Source organism: Cherax quadricarinatus, chromosome 10 (genome assembly GCF_038502225.1).
Source record: "Cherax quadricarinatus isolate ZL_2023a chromosome 10, ASM3850222v1, whole genome shotgun sequence".
Lineage (NCBI taxonomy): Eukaryota > Metazoa > Arthropoda > Malacostraca > Decapoda > Parastacidae > Cherax > Cherax quadricarinatus.
Window position 1 is genome coordinate 59071451 of NC_091301.1, and position 14781 is coordinate 59086231.

Here is a 14781-nt window from a genome sequence, read left to right on the forward strand (position 1 = left end):
GCCTGTTAGTCATTCCGCAGGATTGCCGGGAAACCATTTTAAAGATTTCTCATGACTTGCCAGTCTCTGGCATTTTTCACATAGGAAGACCTATAATAAAATAAAGGACCTATATTTCTGGCCTAGCATGTCCTCTGACATCTATAAGTACTGCAGATCATGTCACGTATGTCAACTTTCCACGCAGAAGGGTAGAACTAGGAGAGTTCCATGGTAAAGATGCCAATTTTCTCAGTCCCTTTTGCAAGGGTTGCAGTAGATATAGTTGGTCCTATCACACCTCGCTCATCAGGAGGTCATAAATATATTTTAACTATGATTGACTACTGCGTTCAGCTTCCCAGAGGCGGTACCCTTTAAAATCCATTACATCCATAGAAGTCTGCAAGCCTTATTTTCTATTTTTTTCACGTGTGGTATACCTCGTGAAATTCTGTCTGATAAAGGGGCACAATTCACTTCAGAATTAATGGAACACGTTTATCAACTTGTGGGTGTTACACCTCTTTTCACTACACCTTACCATCCGATGTGTAACGGAAGAGTGGAGCGACAACATGCCATCCTAAAGTCAATACTAAAAAAACTATGTATTCTTAAACCAACGGACTGGCATAGATTTTTACCATGTGCTCTTTTCGCAATGCGCGAGATTCCAAGTGATTCCCTTGGTTATTCCCCTTTTGAATTGCTTTATGGGAGACAAGCTCGTGGACCACTATCTATTTTGAATGAACTTTGGTCCAAAGATATCAAACCTGAGGTTCAAAACAGCTATCAGTTTCTTTTAGATCTAAGGGAAAGGTTGGAAGAAACCGCCGATTTGGTCGGTAAAAACCTAGAGATGTCTATGGAAACGTACAAGACCTATTTTGACCATAAAAGCTCCAAGCGTACGTTTAATGTCGGTGATGAAGTTTTAGTTCTCCTACCTGACAAATCCAACAAATTGCTAATTACCTGGCGCGGACCGTATAAAGTAGTGAAGGTCTGCAATAAGGTAGATTATATCTTGGATGTCAGGGGTAGAGAAAGAATGTATCACGTCAATATTTTGAAACGGTACCATCGAAGAGAAGTTAATCTTTGCGTAAATTCCTTTGACGAAGATACTACTTCTTTCGGCTTGGTTACAAGTGGTGATTCGTACGAATGTAGAGTTTGTATTATAGATGACGAGTCTTTTACTGAATCGAAGGAACTACTGGATACCTTAACGCATGATCCCTCACCAAAGAAGTCAAATGTCAACATTAACAACGACTTGTCGAATAAACAAAAGTCTCAAGTAAGTGCCTTAGTAAACACATTTTCTGACGTATTCACAGAGGTACCAGGACTTACCACCACTATTGTACACAAGATTGAATTGTCGGATCATGAACCAGTAAGGCGGAAAATCTACCCTGTTCCCGTTCACTTACGGAAAACTTTTGATAATGAGGTTGACAAACTATTTAAATTAAACATCATAGAACCTTCGAAATCAGCTTTCTGTTCACCGACTTGCACAAGATTTTCGTTATTTAAATACTATAACTAAATGGGATGCAGAACCCATGCCAGTAATTGATCATGACTTGTATAAATTCCATGGCTGCAAATTCTTCTCGGAATTAGACATCTCACAAGCATACCATCAAGTGCCATTACACCCAGACTCGAAACCATACACCGCTTTCCCTACTCATAGAGGTCTAATGCAATATCGCACAATGCCTTTCAGCTTGGTTACCGCATGTGCCACCTATATTAGGCTTATGAGAATAGTTCTTTCTGATCTAAAGAATGTATCAGTATATTTTGATAATATTTATATCATGACAAATGTCTGGGAAGACCATCTAAATACACTATCGCTTGTTTTGAAAAGACTAAGAACTCATGGCCTTACAGTTAAACCACAAAAGTGCTTTCTTGGCTATCATAAGGTACAATACCTTGGGTTCATTATCTCTGATAACAACTTTTCACCACTTCCTAATAAGACCAAAGCTGTTTTAGAAAGTACGTTCCCTGCTACCAAAAAGTTATTAAGAAGTTTCCTTGGATCTGTAAACTTCTATAGAAGTTTCGTACCAAATCTAAGTAGTTTAACTTCAGTTCTTACAGACTATTTGAAAAAGGGTGTCAAGGAACCTCTTAGTTGTTCTGAGGAAGCCATGCAAAGCTTCGAAGAAATTAAGAGGATATTTTCAAACCCCCCTGTCCTAAAATTACCAGATATTAATAAAATATTTTGTCTCAGAACAGATGCCTCCCATTCTGGACTCGGGGCTGTACTACTTCAATATTATGAGGAGACACCTTTCCCAGTATCTTTCGCCAGTAAGAAGCTTCTGCCCAGAGAAGAAAGATATTCCACTGTGGAGAAAGAATGTTATGCTTTAGTATGGGGTATAAGTAGATTTAAATACTACCTATACGGTAAACCCTTTGTGCTTGAAACAGATCACAAGCCACTGATGTACTTGGAAAACTTTAAAGGGTCAAATAGCAGACTCTTGAGATGGGCTCTGGCTATTCAGCCCTATAAGTTTAAAGTCGTTTATATTTCTGGCTCTGAAAACCACTTTTCAGATTGGCTGAGCCGAGGTTGTATTTAGTTCTTTTCCCTCTGTTCGTTGACTTATTGACTCCGTCCATAAGTTTTGGAAGGGGGTATTGTGAGGGAAAAGTAGGTGTAAGTGGGGTTAAGGTTGTTCGGGCAACCAGGAACCATTAGTTACGTCGCGTGCACCCCCCCCCCTCTGGCGGGCTGGGGCGAAACTAGTTCCTGGTGTCCGATTTGTTAAAGTTTCTACTCCTGGTAATATTGACCTTACCTGGTGTGGGTTGAAGTGTGGAGAGTCACTTCACCTCCACTCTTCTCCTAATCAGGTAGGGTGATCTACCAGGAGTATTACTGTTTGTTCCTTTCTTTTGTTTGCTGGTTACCAGTAATGATTTTGGCATTTATCATTCTTTTCAATTCTTAAATGTTATATTATCATGACTATGGGTAACCAGTTTATTTTTTCTTATTACCAGCTCTGTTCCTGGCGTGGTCTTCCAGGATAGACGCCAGATAAAGGAGCAAGACATGTGTTAATAATACTTATTAACATTATTCTACTACTACCGGCCCTTACCTATTCTACTTGTGGTGCTCCATCCAAGTGGTAGGAAATTCCAAAACATCGGATTATCACCATCCGCCCTGGATAACATACATCAATAACATCAGAAGATCTATCCAGGGCCATACCTACTCCTGCCCAACTACAAGAACTGGAGGCCATTTTTTTTTATTATATTTAAATTTTAAGTAAAATCATCAAAAATCATTATTATTATTTTTCCTAGTCATTTCTTTATTTATTTATTTTTCCATTAGTTTCTTTTGTTCAGTTGGAAGGCGTTCCACTGACAGCCATCTTTCCAACGGGATACCAAATCCTGAGGAAAGACAGAGGGAACAGGGGGGGGTGGAGGAGTGGCATTGCTGATCAAAAATCGCTGGAATTTTGATGAACTGAAGAGAGGAGACAGAGGAGAAGAAAGTGATTACATAGTGGGAACGCTTCACTATGGAGGTCCCAAGGTGGTAATAGCAGTGATGTATAACCCACCACAGAACAGCAGGAGGCCAAGGCAAGAGTACGACGAGAGCAATAGAGCGATGGTTGACACACTGGCTAGAGTGGCCAGAAGAGCTCATGCATGCAGGGCAAAGCTCCTGATCATGGGTGACTTTAACCACAAGGAGATCGATTGGGAGAACTTGGACCCGCATGGGGGCCAAGATACATGGAGGGCTAAGATGATGGAGGTTGTACTGGAAAACTTCATGTACCAACACGTAAGGGACACTACAAGAGAGAGAGGAGAGGATGAACCAGCAAGGCTGGACTTAGTATTCACCATGAGTAGTGCAGATATCGAGGACATCACATATGAAAGACCCCTTGGGGCCAGTGACCATGTGGTTGTAAGCTTCGAATACACAGTAGAGCTACAAGTGGAGGGAGAAGCAGGAAGGCCAGGACGAATGAAGCCAAACTACAAGAAAGGGGACTACACAGGAATGAGGAACTTCCTGAACGGGGTTCAGTGGGACAGAGAACTGGCAGGGAAGCAAGTTAATGAGATGATGGAATATGTAGCAACAAAATGCAAGGAGGCTGATGAGAGGTTTGTACCCAAGGGGTACATGGTTTACCCCATGGTTTACGCAAAGGTGCAGGGAGGCAAAAACCAAATGTGCTAGGGAATGGAAGAAATACAGAAGGCAAAGGACGCAGGAGAATAAGGAGAGCAGTCGTAGAGCCAGAAACGAATATGCACAGATAAGAAGGGAGGCCCGAAGACAATATGAAAATGACATAGCAGCGAAAGCCAAATCTGACCCGAAACTGTTGTACAGCCACATCAGGAGGAAAACAACAGTCAAGGACCAGGAAATCAGGCAAAGGAAGGAAGGAGGAGAGACAACAAGAAATGAACGTGAAGTATGTGAGGAACTCAAAAAGAGATTCAAAGAAGTGCTCACAGAGGAGACAGAAGGGGCTCTAGAAAGACGGAGAGGTGGGGCACACCACCATGTGCTGGACACAGTGCACATAACCGAGGAAGAAGTGAAGAGGCTTCTGAGGGAGCTAGATACCTCAAAGGCAATGGGGCCAGATAACATCTCCCCATGGGTATTGAGAGAGGGAGCAGAGGCGCTATGTGTACCCCTACCTACAATATTCAATACATCTATCGAAACAGGGAGATTGCCTGAGGCATGGAAGACAGCAAATGAAGACATGAAGCATTAAACTACAGACCAGCGTCACTGACATGTATAGTATGCAAAATCATGGAGAAGATTATCAGGAGAAGAGTGGTGGAACACCTAGAAAGGAATGATCTCATCAACCGCAGCCTACATGGTTTCAGGGACGGGAAATCCTGTGTCACAAACCTTCTGGAGTTCTATGACATGGTGACAGCAGTAAGACAAGAGAGAGAGGGGTGGGTGGATTGCATATTCTTGGACTGCAAGAAATCGTTTGACACAGTTCCACACAAGAGATTGGTGCAAAAACAGGAGGACCAAGCAGGGATAACAGGGAAGGCACTACAATGGATCAGGGAGTACTTGTCAGGAAGACAGCAGCGAGTCATGCTACGTGGCGAGGTGTCAGAGTGGGCACCTGTGACCAGCGGGGTCCCACAGGGGTCAGTCCTAGGACCAGTGCTGTTTCTGGAATTTGTGAATGACATGACGGAAGGAATAGACTCTGAGGTGTTCCTGTTTGCAGATGATGTGAAGTTGATGAGAAGAATTCACTCGACCGAAGACAAGGCAGAACTACAAAGGGATCTGGACAGGATGCAGACCTGGTCCAGCAATTGGCTCCTGGAGTTCAATCCCACCAAGTGCAAAGTCATGAAGATTGGGGAAGGGCAAAGAAGACCGCAGACGGAGTACAGTCTAGGGGGCCAGAGACTACAAACCTCACTCAAGGAAAAAGATCTTGGGGTGAGTATAACACCAGGCACATCTCCTGAAGCGTACATCAACCAAATAACTGCTGCAGCATTTGGGCGCCTAGTAAACCTAGGAACAGCATTCCGACATCTTAAGAAGGAATCGTTCAGGACCCTGTACACAATGTACGTTAGGCCCATATTGGAGTATGCGGCACCAGTTTGGAACCCACACCTAGCCAAACACGTAAAGAAACTAGAGAAAGTGCAAAGGTTTGCAACAAGACTAGTTCCAGAGCTAAGAGGTATGTCCTACGAGGAGAGGTTAAGGGAAATCAACCTGACGACACTGGAGGACAGGAGAGATAGGGGGGACATGATAACGACATACAAAATACTGAGAGGAATTGACAAGGTGGACAAAGACAGGATGTTCCAGAGATTGGACACAGAAACAAGGGGACACAGTTGGAAGTTGAAGACACAGATGAATCACAGGGATGTTAGGAAGTATTTCTTCAGCCACAGAGTAGTCAGTAAGTGGAATAGTTTGGGAAGCGATGTAGTGGAGGCAGGATCCATACATAGCTTTAAGCAGAGGTATGATAAAGCTCACGGCTCAGGGAGAGTGACCTAGTAGCGATCAGTGAAGAGGCGGGGCCAGGAGCTCGGACTCGACCCCCGCAACCTCAACTAGGTGAGTACCCAGATGGACTAAGACGATGATTAACGGGAGACAGAGAGACAATCAGGATGGTAAACATTCCACAAAGTATCGTTCAGAGACAATGTCATCTTGTTAGGTTAAGTTATCAGTGATTTCATTGTTTAACTTATTTCTTAACAAATAATAAGATAGGAAGGTGAACCATTATTAGTTGTAGAGGTGTGTGTTTCACTAGTGATATATTAGGTGGTAGAGAGTGTGTGGTTCACTAGTGATATATTAGATTGTAGAGGTGTGTGGTTCACTAGTGATATATTAGGTTGTAGAGGTGTGTGGTTCACTAGTGATATATTAGGTTGTAGAGGTGTGTGGTTCACTAGTGATATATTAGGTTGTAGAGGTGTGTGGTTCACTAGTGATATATTAGGTTGTAGAGGTGTGTGGTTCACTAGTGATATATTAGGTTGTAGATGTGTGTGGTTCACTAGTGATATATTAGGTTGTAGATGTGTGTGGTTCACTAGTGATATATTAGGTTGTAGATGTGTGTGGTTCACTAGTGATATATTAGGTTGTAGATGTGTGAGGTTCACTAGTAATATATTAGGCTGTAGAGGTGTGTGGTTCGCTAGTAATATATTAGGTTGTAGAGGTGTGTGGTTCACTAGTGATATATTAGGCTGTAGAGGTGTGTGGTTCACTAGTGATATATTAGGTTGTAGATGTGTGTGGTTCACTAGTGATATATTAGGTTGTAGAGGGTGTGTGGTTCACTAGTGGTATATTAGGTTGTAGAGGTGAGTGGTTCACTAGTCATATATTAGGTTGTAGAGGTGTGTGGTTCACTAGTGATATATTGGGTTGTAAATGTGTGTGGTTCACTAGTGATATATTAGGTTGTAGAGGTGTGTGGTTCGCTAGTAATATATTAGGCTGTATAGGTGTGTGGTTCACTAGTGATATATTAGGTTGTAGATGTGTGTGGTTTCACTAGTGATATATTAGGTTGTAGATGTGTGTGGTTCACTTGTGATATATTAGGTTGTAGAGGGTGTGTGGTTCACTAGTGATATATTAGGCTGCAGAGGAGTGTGGATTACTAGTGATATATTAGGTTGTAGAGGTGTGAGGTTCACTAGTAATATATTAGGCTGTAGAGGTGTGTGGTTCGCTAGTAATATATTAGGTTGTAAAGGTGTGTGGTTCACTAGTGATATATTAGGTTGTTGATGTGTGTGGTTCACTAGTGATATATTAGGTTGTACAGGTGTGTGGTTCACTAGTAATATATTAGGCTGTAGAAGTGTGTGGTTCGCTAGTAATATATTAGGTTGTACAGGTGTGTGGTTCACTAGTGATATATTAGGTTGTAGATGTGTGTGGTTCACTAGTGATATATTAGGTTGTAGATGTGTGTGGTTCACTAGGAATATATTAGGCTGTAGAGGTGTGTGGTTCGCTAGTAATATATTAGGTTGTAGAGGTGTGTGGTTCACTAGTGATATATTAGGTTGTAGATGTGTGTGGTTCACTAGTGATATATTAGGTTGTAGAGGTGTGTGGTTCACTAGTAATATATTAGGCTGTAGAGGTGTGTGGTTCACTAGTAATATATTAGGCTGTAGAGGTGTGTGGTTCGCTAGTAATATATTAGGTTGTAGAGGTGTGTTGTTCACTAGTGATATATTAGGTTGTAGATGTGTGTGGTTCACTAGTGATATATTAGGCTGTAGAGGTATGTGGTTCGCTAGTAATATATTAGGTTGTAGAGGTGTGTGGTTCACTAGTGATGTATTAGGATGTAAATGTGTGTGGTTCACTGGTGATATATTAGGTTGTAGAGGTGTGTGGTTCACTAGTGATATATTAGGTTGTAGATGTGTGTGGTTCACTAGTGATGTATTAGGTTGTAAATGTGTGTGGTTCACTAGTGATATATTAGGTTGTAGATGTGTGTGGTTCACTAGTGATATATTAGGTTGTAGATGTGTGTGGTTCGCTAGTGATATATTAGGTTGTAGATGTGTGTGGTTCACTAGTGATATATTAGGTTGTAGATGTGTGTGGTTCATTAGTGATATATTAGGTTGTAGATGTGTGTGGTTCACTAGTGATATATTAGGTTGTAGATGTGTGTGGTTCACTAGTGATATATTAGGTTGTAGATGTGTGTGGTTCGCTAGTGATATATTAGGTTGTAGATGTGTGTGGTTCACTAGTGATATATTAGGTTGTAGATGTGTGTGGTTCGCTAGTGATATATTAGCTTGTAGATGTGTGTGGTTCACTAGTGATATATTAGCTTGTAGATGTGTGTGGTTCATTAGTGATATATTAGGTTGTAGATGTGTGTGGTTCACTAGTGATATATTAGGTTGTAGATGTGTGTGGTTCACTAGCGATATATTAGGTTGTAGATGTGTGTGGTTCATTAGTGATATATTAGGTTGTAGATGTGTGTGGTTCACTAGTGATATATTAGGTTGTAGATGTGTGTGGTTCATTAGTGATATATTAGGTTGTAGATGTGTGTGGTTCACTAGTGATATATTAGGTTGTAGATGTGTGTGGTTCACTAGCGATATATTAGGGTGTAGATGTGTGTGGTTCGCTAGTGATATATTAGGTTGTAGATGTGTGTGGTTCATTAGTGATATATTAGGTTGTAGATGTGTGTGGTTCGCTAGTGATATATTAGGTTGTAGATGTGTGTGGTTCACTAGTGATATATTAGGTTGTAGATGTGTGTGGTTCATTAGTGATATATTAGGTTGTAGATGTGTGTGGTTCACTAGTGATATATTAGGTTGTAGATGTGTGTGGTTCACTAGCGATATATTAGGTTGTAGATGTGTGTGGTTCGCTAGTGATATATTAGGTTGTAGATGTGTGTGGTTCACTATTAATATATTAGGTTGTAGATGTGTGTGGTTCATTAGTGATATATTAGGTTGTAGATGTGTGTGGTTCGCTAGTGATATATTAGGTTGTAGATGTGTGTCGTTCACTAGTGATATATTAGGTTGTAGATGTGTGTGGTTCACTAGCGATATATTAGGTTGTAGATGTGTGTGGTTCGCTAGTGATATATTAGGTTGTAGATGTGTGTGGTTCACTAGTAATAAATTAGGTTGTAGATGTGTGTGGTTCACTAGTGATACATTAGGTTGTAAATGTGTGTGGTTCGCTAGCGATATATTAGGTTGTAGATGTGTGTGGTTCGCTAGTGATATATTATGTTGTAGATGTGTCTGGTTCATTAGTGATATATTAGGTTGTAGATGTGTGTGGTTCGCTAGTGATATAATAGGTTGTAGATGTGTGTGGTTCATTAGTGATATATTAGGTTGTAGAGGTGTGTGGTTCACTATTGATATATTAGGTTGTAGAGGTGTGGGGTTCACTAGTGATATATTAGGTTGAAGAAGTGTGTGGTTCGCTAGTGATATATTAGGTTGTAGATGCGTGTGGTTCGTTAGTGATATATTAGGTTGTAGATGTGTGTGGTTCACTAGTGATATATTAGGTTGCAGATGCTAGTGGTTCATTAGTGATATATTAGGTTGTAGATGTGTGTGGTTCACTAGTGATATATTAGGTTGAAGATGTGTGTGGTTCACTAGTGATATATTAGGTTGTAGATGATGTGTTTGGTTCGCTAGTGATATATTAGGTTGTAGATGCGTGTGGTTCATTAGTGATATATTAGGTTGTAGATGTGTGTGGTTCACTAGTGATATATTAGGTTGAAGAAGTGTGTGGTTCGCTAGTGATATATTAGGTTGTAGATGTGTGTGGTTCACTAGTGATATATTAGGTTGTAGATGTGTGTGGTTCACTAGTGATATATTAGGTTGTAGATGTGTGTGGTTCACTAGTAATATATTAGGTTGTAGATGTGTGTGGTTCACTAGTGATATATTAGGGAAGGTTTGTGTGATGGAGACATGGGTTATATGTGTGATGGAGACATGGGTTATATGTGTGATGGAGACCTGGGTTATATGTGTTATGGAGACATGGGTTATATGTGTGATGGAGACCTGGGTTATATGTGTGATGGAGACATGTGTTATATGTGTGATGGAGACATGGGTTATATGTGTGATGGAGACCTAGGTTATATGTGTGATGGAGACATGTGTTATATGTGTGATGGAGACATGGGTTATATGTGTGATGGAGACCTAGGTTATATGTGTGATGGAGACATGTGTTATATGTGTGATGGAGACATGGGTTATATGTGTGATGGAGACCTAGGTTATATGTGTGATGGAGACCTGGGTTATATGTGTGATGGAGACCTAGGTTATATGTGTGATGGAGACCTAGGCTATATGTGTGATGGAGACCTAGGTTATATGTGTGATGGAGACCTAGGCTATATGTGTGATGGAGACATGGGTTATATGTGTGATGGAGACCTGGGTTATATGTGTGATGGAGACCTAGGTTATATGTGTGATGGAGACCTAGGCTATATGTGTGATGGAGACATGGGTTATATGTGTGATGGAGACCAAGGGATGAACATGGGGAATATATAATAGCTAAATTCAAATCCAAATACCTACAAAAACCTCTCACATTGATAAACATCAACAGAGTTCCACAGTCAAACATTAGCCAATTTAGTCAAAACCTAGGAAGTATGATAACTGATGCACGCATGAACAAAGATCACTTACTACTCTCAGGTGACTTCAATATAAATCTCCTGCAAGACCAGGACCCACACGTTACTGAATTCACAAACACAATGAGTAACTGTATGTTACTACCAACAGTAACAAAACCTACAAGAGTTACAGAGACTAGTGTTTCCCTACTTGACCACATCTGGACCAACACCATATCCCCTTTAAAATCAGGCATAATTACAGATAATACCACAGACCACTACCCTACTTTCCTCATAACAACTCTTGGTAAACTACCCCAAGACACTACTAAAGTCACCTTCAGACTTCACAATGAGGCAGCCATTAATAACTTCACAACAGCAGTAGCAAACATTGATTGGCACACTGAGCTAGAAATCTATACAGATATTGACGAATGTATTAATAATTTTCTAAAAAAGACCCAATACCTCTATAACAAGCACTGCCCTAAAAAACTAAACAGATGACAGCTAAGAGACTGAACAGTCCCTTGCTAACACCCAGCATTATCAAATCCATAAATACAAAACACCGATATGAAAAACAGTACAGAATGGGTCACATAACCAGAGACCAAACAAAACGTTACTCGTCAGTCCTAACCAGCCTGATAAGAAGGGAAAAAAAATTGTATTATGAGAACAGATTATCCAACTTACGAGGTGATATAAAAAAGACCTGGAAGACCCTATCAGAAATTCTGGGAACAAAAAAGATATCACGAAATAGCGAAATAAAATTAGCAAAATCAGATGAACCCCAACTCCCACCAACAGAAACAGCAAACAGACTCAATGATTTCTTCTCCACTATAGGACAAAACCTTGTCAATAAAATCCCAAGCTCAGATACCCCACCAAATGACTACCTCACCGGCAACTACCCGAACACACTGTTCCTAGCTCCGACTAACCCATACGAAGTCTCCCTTATTATCAACGCACTAAAAAACAAGGCAGGAGATTAAAATACCTTACCACCCTTTATATACAAAAAACTGTCACAAGTGCTATCACCAATCATTGCAACACTCTTTAACAAATCCATTGAATCCTCCACCTTCCCTACAGTACTCAAAATAGCAAGGGTCACCCCGATCCACAAAGGAGGAGACCAAACAGAGTTGAATAACTATAGGCCAATATCCAACTTACACCCTCTCTCAAAAATCTTCGAAAAATTTATTCATAAACGAATCTACTCCTACCTTATCTCCCAGAACATACTCAACCCCTGCCAATTTGGATTCAGGCCTAATAAAAATACTAATGATGCTATTATACACATGCTAGAACATATATACACTGCAATAGAGAAAAAAGAAGTCCCACTGGGGATCTTCATTGACTTACGTAAAGCTTTTGATACAGTTGACCATGACTTGCTCCACGTATAATTGTCACACTATGGTATAAGAGGGCACTCCCTCAACTACCTCAAGTCATACCTCAGCAACAAAAGCCAATATGTGTACGCAAATGGGGCAAACTCTTCTGCGCAACCAATTACAGTTGGTGTCCCACAGGGAAGTGTCCTTGGCCCTCTTCTCTTTCTCCTATACATAAATGACCTTCCAAATGCTTCGCAATTACTCAAACCCACACTATTTGCAGATGACACTACATACGTCTTCTCTCACCCGAGCCCAGTCACGCTAGCCAATACTGTAAATACCGAATTACAGAAAATATCTACCTGGATGAGGGCTAACAAACTTACACTAAACATTGACAAAACCTACTTCATTCAGTTTGGTAACAGAGCTACAGATGTCCCTCTTAACATAATGATTAACGGATCACCTATCATAAAGCTAACAGAGGGAAAATTCTTAGGAATCCACCTTGATAATAGACTCAAATTTCATACACATATACAACAAATTTCTAAGAAAATTTCCAAGACTGTAGGCATACTATCGAAGATACGGTACTATGTTCCACAGTCAGCCCTCCTGGCCCTATATCACTCTCTTATTTACCCCTATCTCACCTATGGAATTTGTGCATGGGGCTCAACAACAATTAACCATCTCAGACCAGTAATTACCCAACAAAAGGCTGCAGTTAGAATGATAACAAATTCTCACTACAGGCAGCACACTCCACCAATATTCAATACACTAAACCTACTCACCATACAAAACATCCATACTTATTACTGCACCTATTACATACATAGAACACTTAACTCTGATATTAACCCTCCCCTCAAACATCTCCTTGCCAACCTCAACAGAACACATGACCATAACACAAGGCACAGATCACTCTTTGATGTTCCTCGTGTCCATCTCACACTATGCGAAAACTCAATGCACATAAAAGGCCCTAAAATCTGGAATTCATTACCTGTAAATATAAAAGAAACACTACCTGTTTATAAATTCAAGTCTCTTCTCAAAGATCACTTACTCACCCAAAACCAAATAAATACTGAATAACTGAACCTTATAAATTGTATATCTTAAATGTTTCTCACAATTATATCACATAAATGTTAAACCTAAAACCCAATCTAACTTTATTATTTTTTAAATACACTACCTAACAGAATACTCCATACGACTGAATGTACAACAATGCAAGCAACCATATGACCTGTCTTTGTAATACTCATTTGTGCTTTATAGTTATCTGTTTACAATAATGTATTATCACTGATTTCATCATTGCTTACTTAATTTTAAGCCAGCCCGTAATGCTATGCGTAGTATAAGTGGCTTTGGCATGCTGCTCTTATCTGTATTTTTTGTACCTCTGTATGTATGCTCAAATTGTTAATAAATAAATAAATAAATATGTGTGATGGAGACCTAGGTTATATGTGTGATGTAGACATGGGTTATATGTGTGATGGAGACCTGGGTTATATGTGTGATGGAGACCTGGGTTATATGTGTGATGGAGACCTGGGTTATATGTGTGATGGAGACCTGGGTTATATGTGTGATGGAGACCTGGGTTATATGTGTGATGGAGACCTGGGTTATATGTGTGATGGAGACATGGGTTATATGTGTGATGGAGACCTGGGTTATATGTGTGATGTAGACCTGGGTTATATGTGTGATGGAGACATGGGTTATATGTGTGATGGAGACCTGGGTTATATGTGTGATGTAGACATGGGTTATATGTGTGATGGAGACCTGGGTTATATGTGTGATGGAGACCTGGGTTATATGTGTGATGGAGACATGGGTTATATGTGTGATGGAGACCTGGGTTATATGTGTGATGGAGACATGGGTTATATGTGTGATGGAGACCTGGGTTATATGTGTGATGGAGATATGGGTTATATGTGTGATGGAGACCTGGGTTATATGTGTGATGGAGACCTAGGCTATATGTGTGATGGAGACATGGGTTATATGTGTGATGGAGACCTGGGTTATATGTGTGATGGAGACATGGGTTATATGTGTGATGGAGACATGGGTTATATGTGTGATGGAGACCTGGGTTATATGTGTGATGGAGAGCTGGGTTATATGTGTGATGGAGACCTGGGTTATATGTGTGATGGAGACCTGGGTTATATGTGTGATGGAGACATGGGTTATATGTGTGATGGAGACCTGGGTTATATGTGTGATGGAGACCTGGGTTATGTGTGTGATGGAGACCTGGGTTATATGTGTGATGTAGACCTGGGTTATATGTGTGATGGAGACCTGGGTTATATGTGTGATGGAGAGCTGGGTTATATGTGCGATGGAGAGCTGGGTTATATGTGCGATGGAGAACTGGGTTACATGTGTGGGAAGGAGCATAGTGTAGTTTTGGGATATGTGGGAGTGATGGATGGAGGGAAGGTGGGAGGCAGGGAGGGAGGGAGGCAGGGAGGGAGGGAGTTATGGATTGATTGATGGATGGAGTTAGGAAGGAGCAACTTGCATATGATGAATGGAGTGAGTGTGAGGCAGCTTCTGGTGGCCAGTATTGTTCAACATGCTTAAGAAACGTGTGTGTGTGTACTCACCTA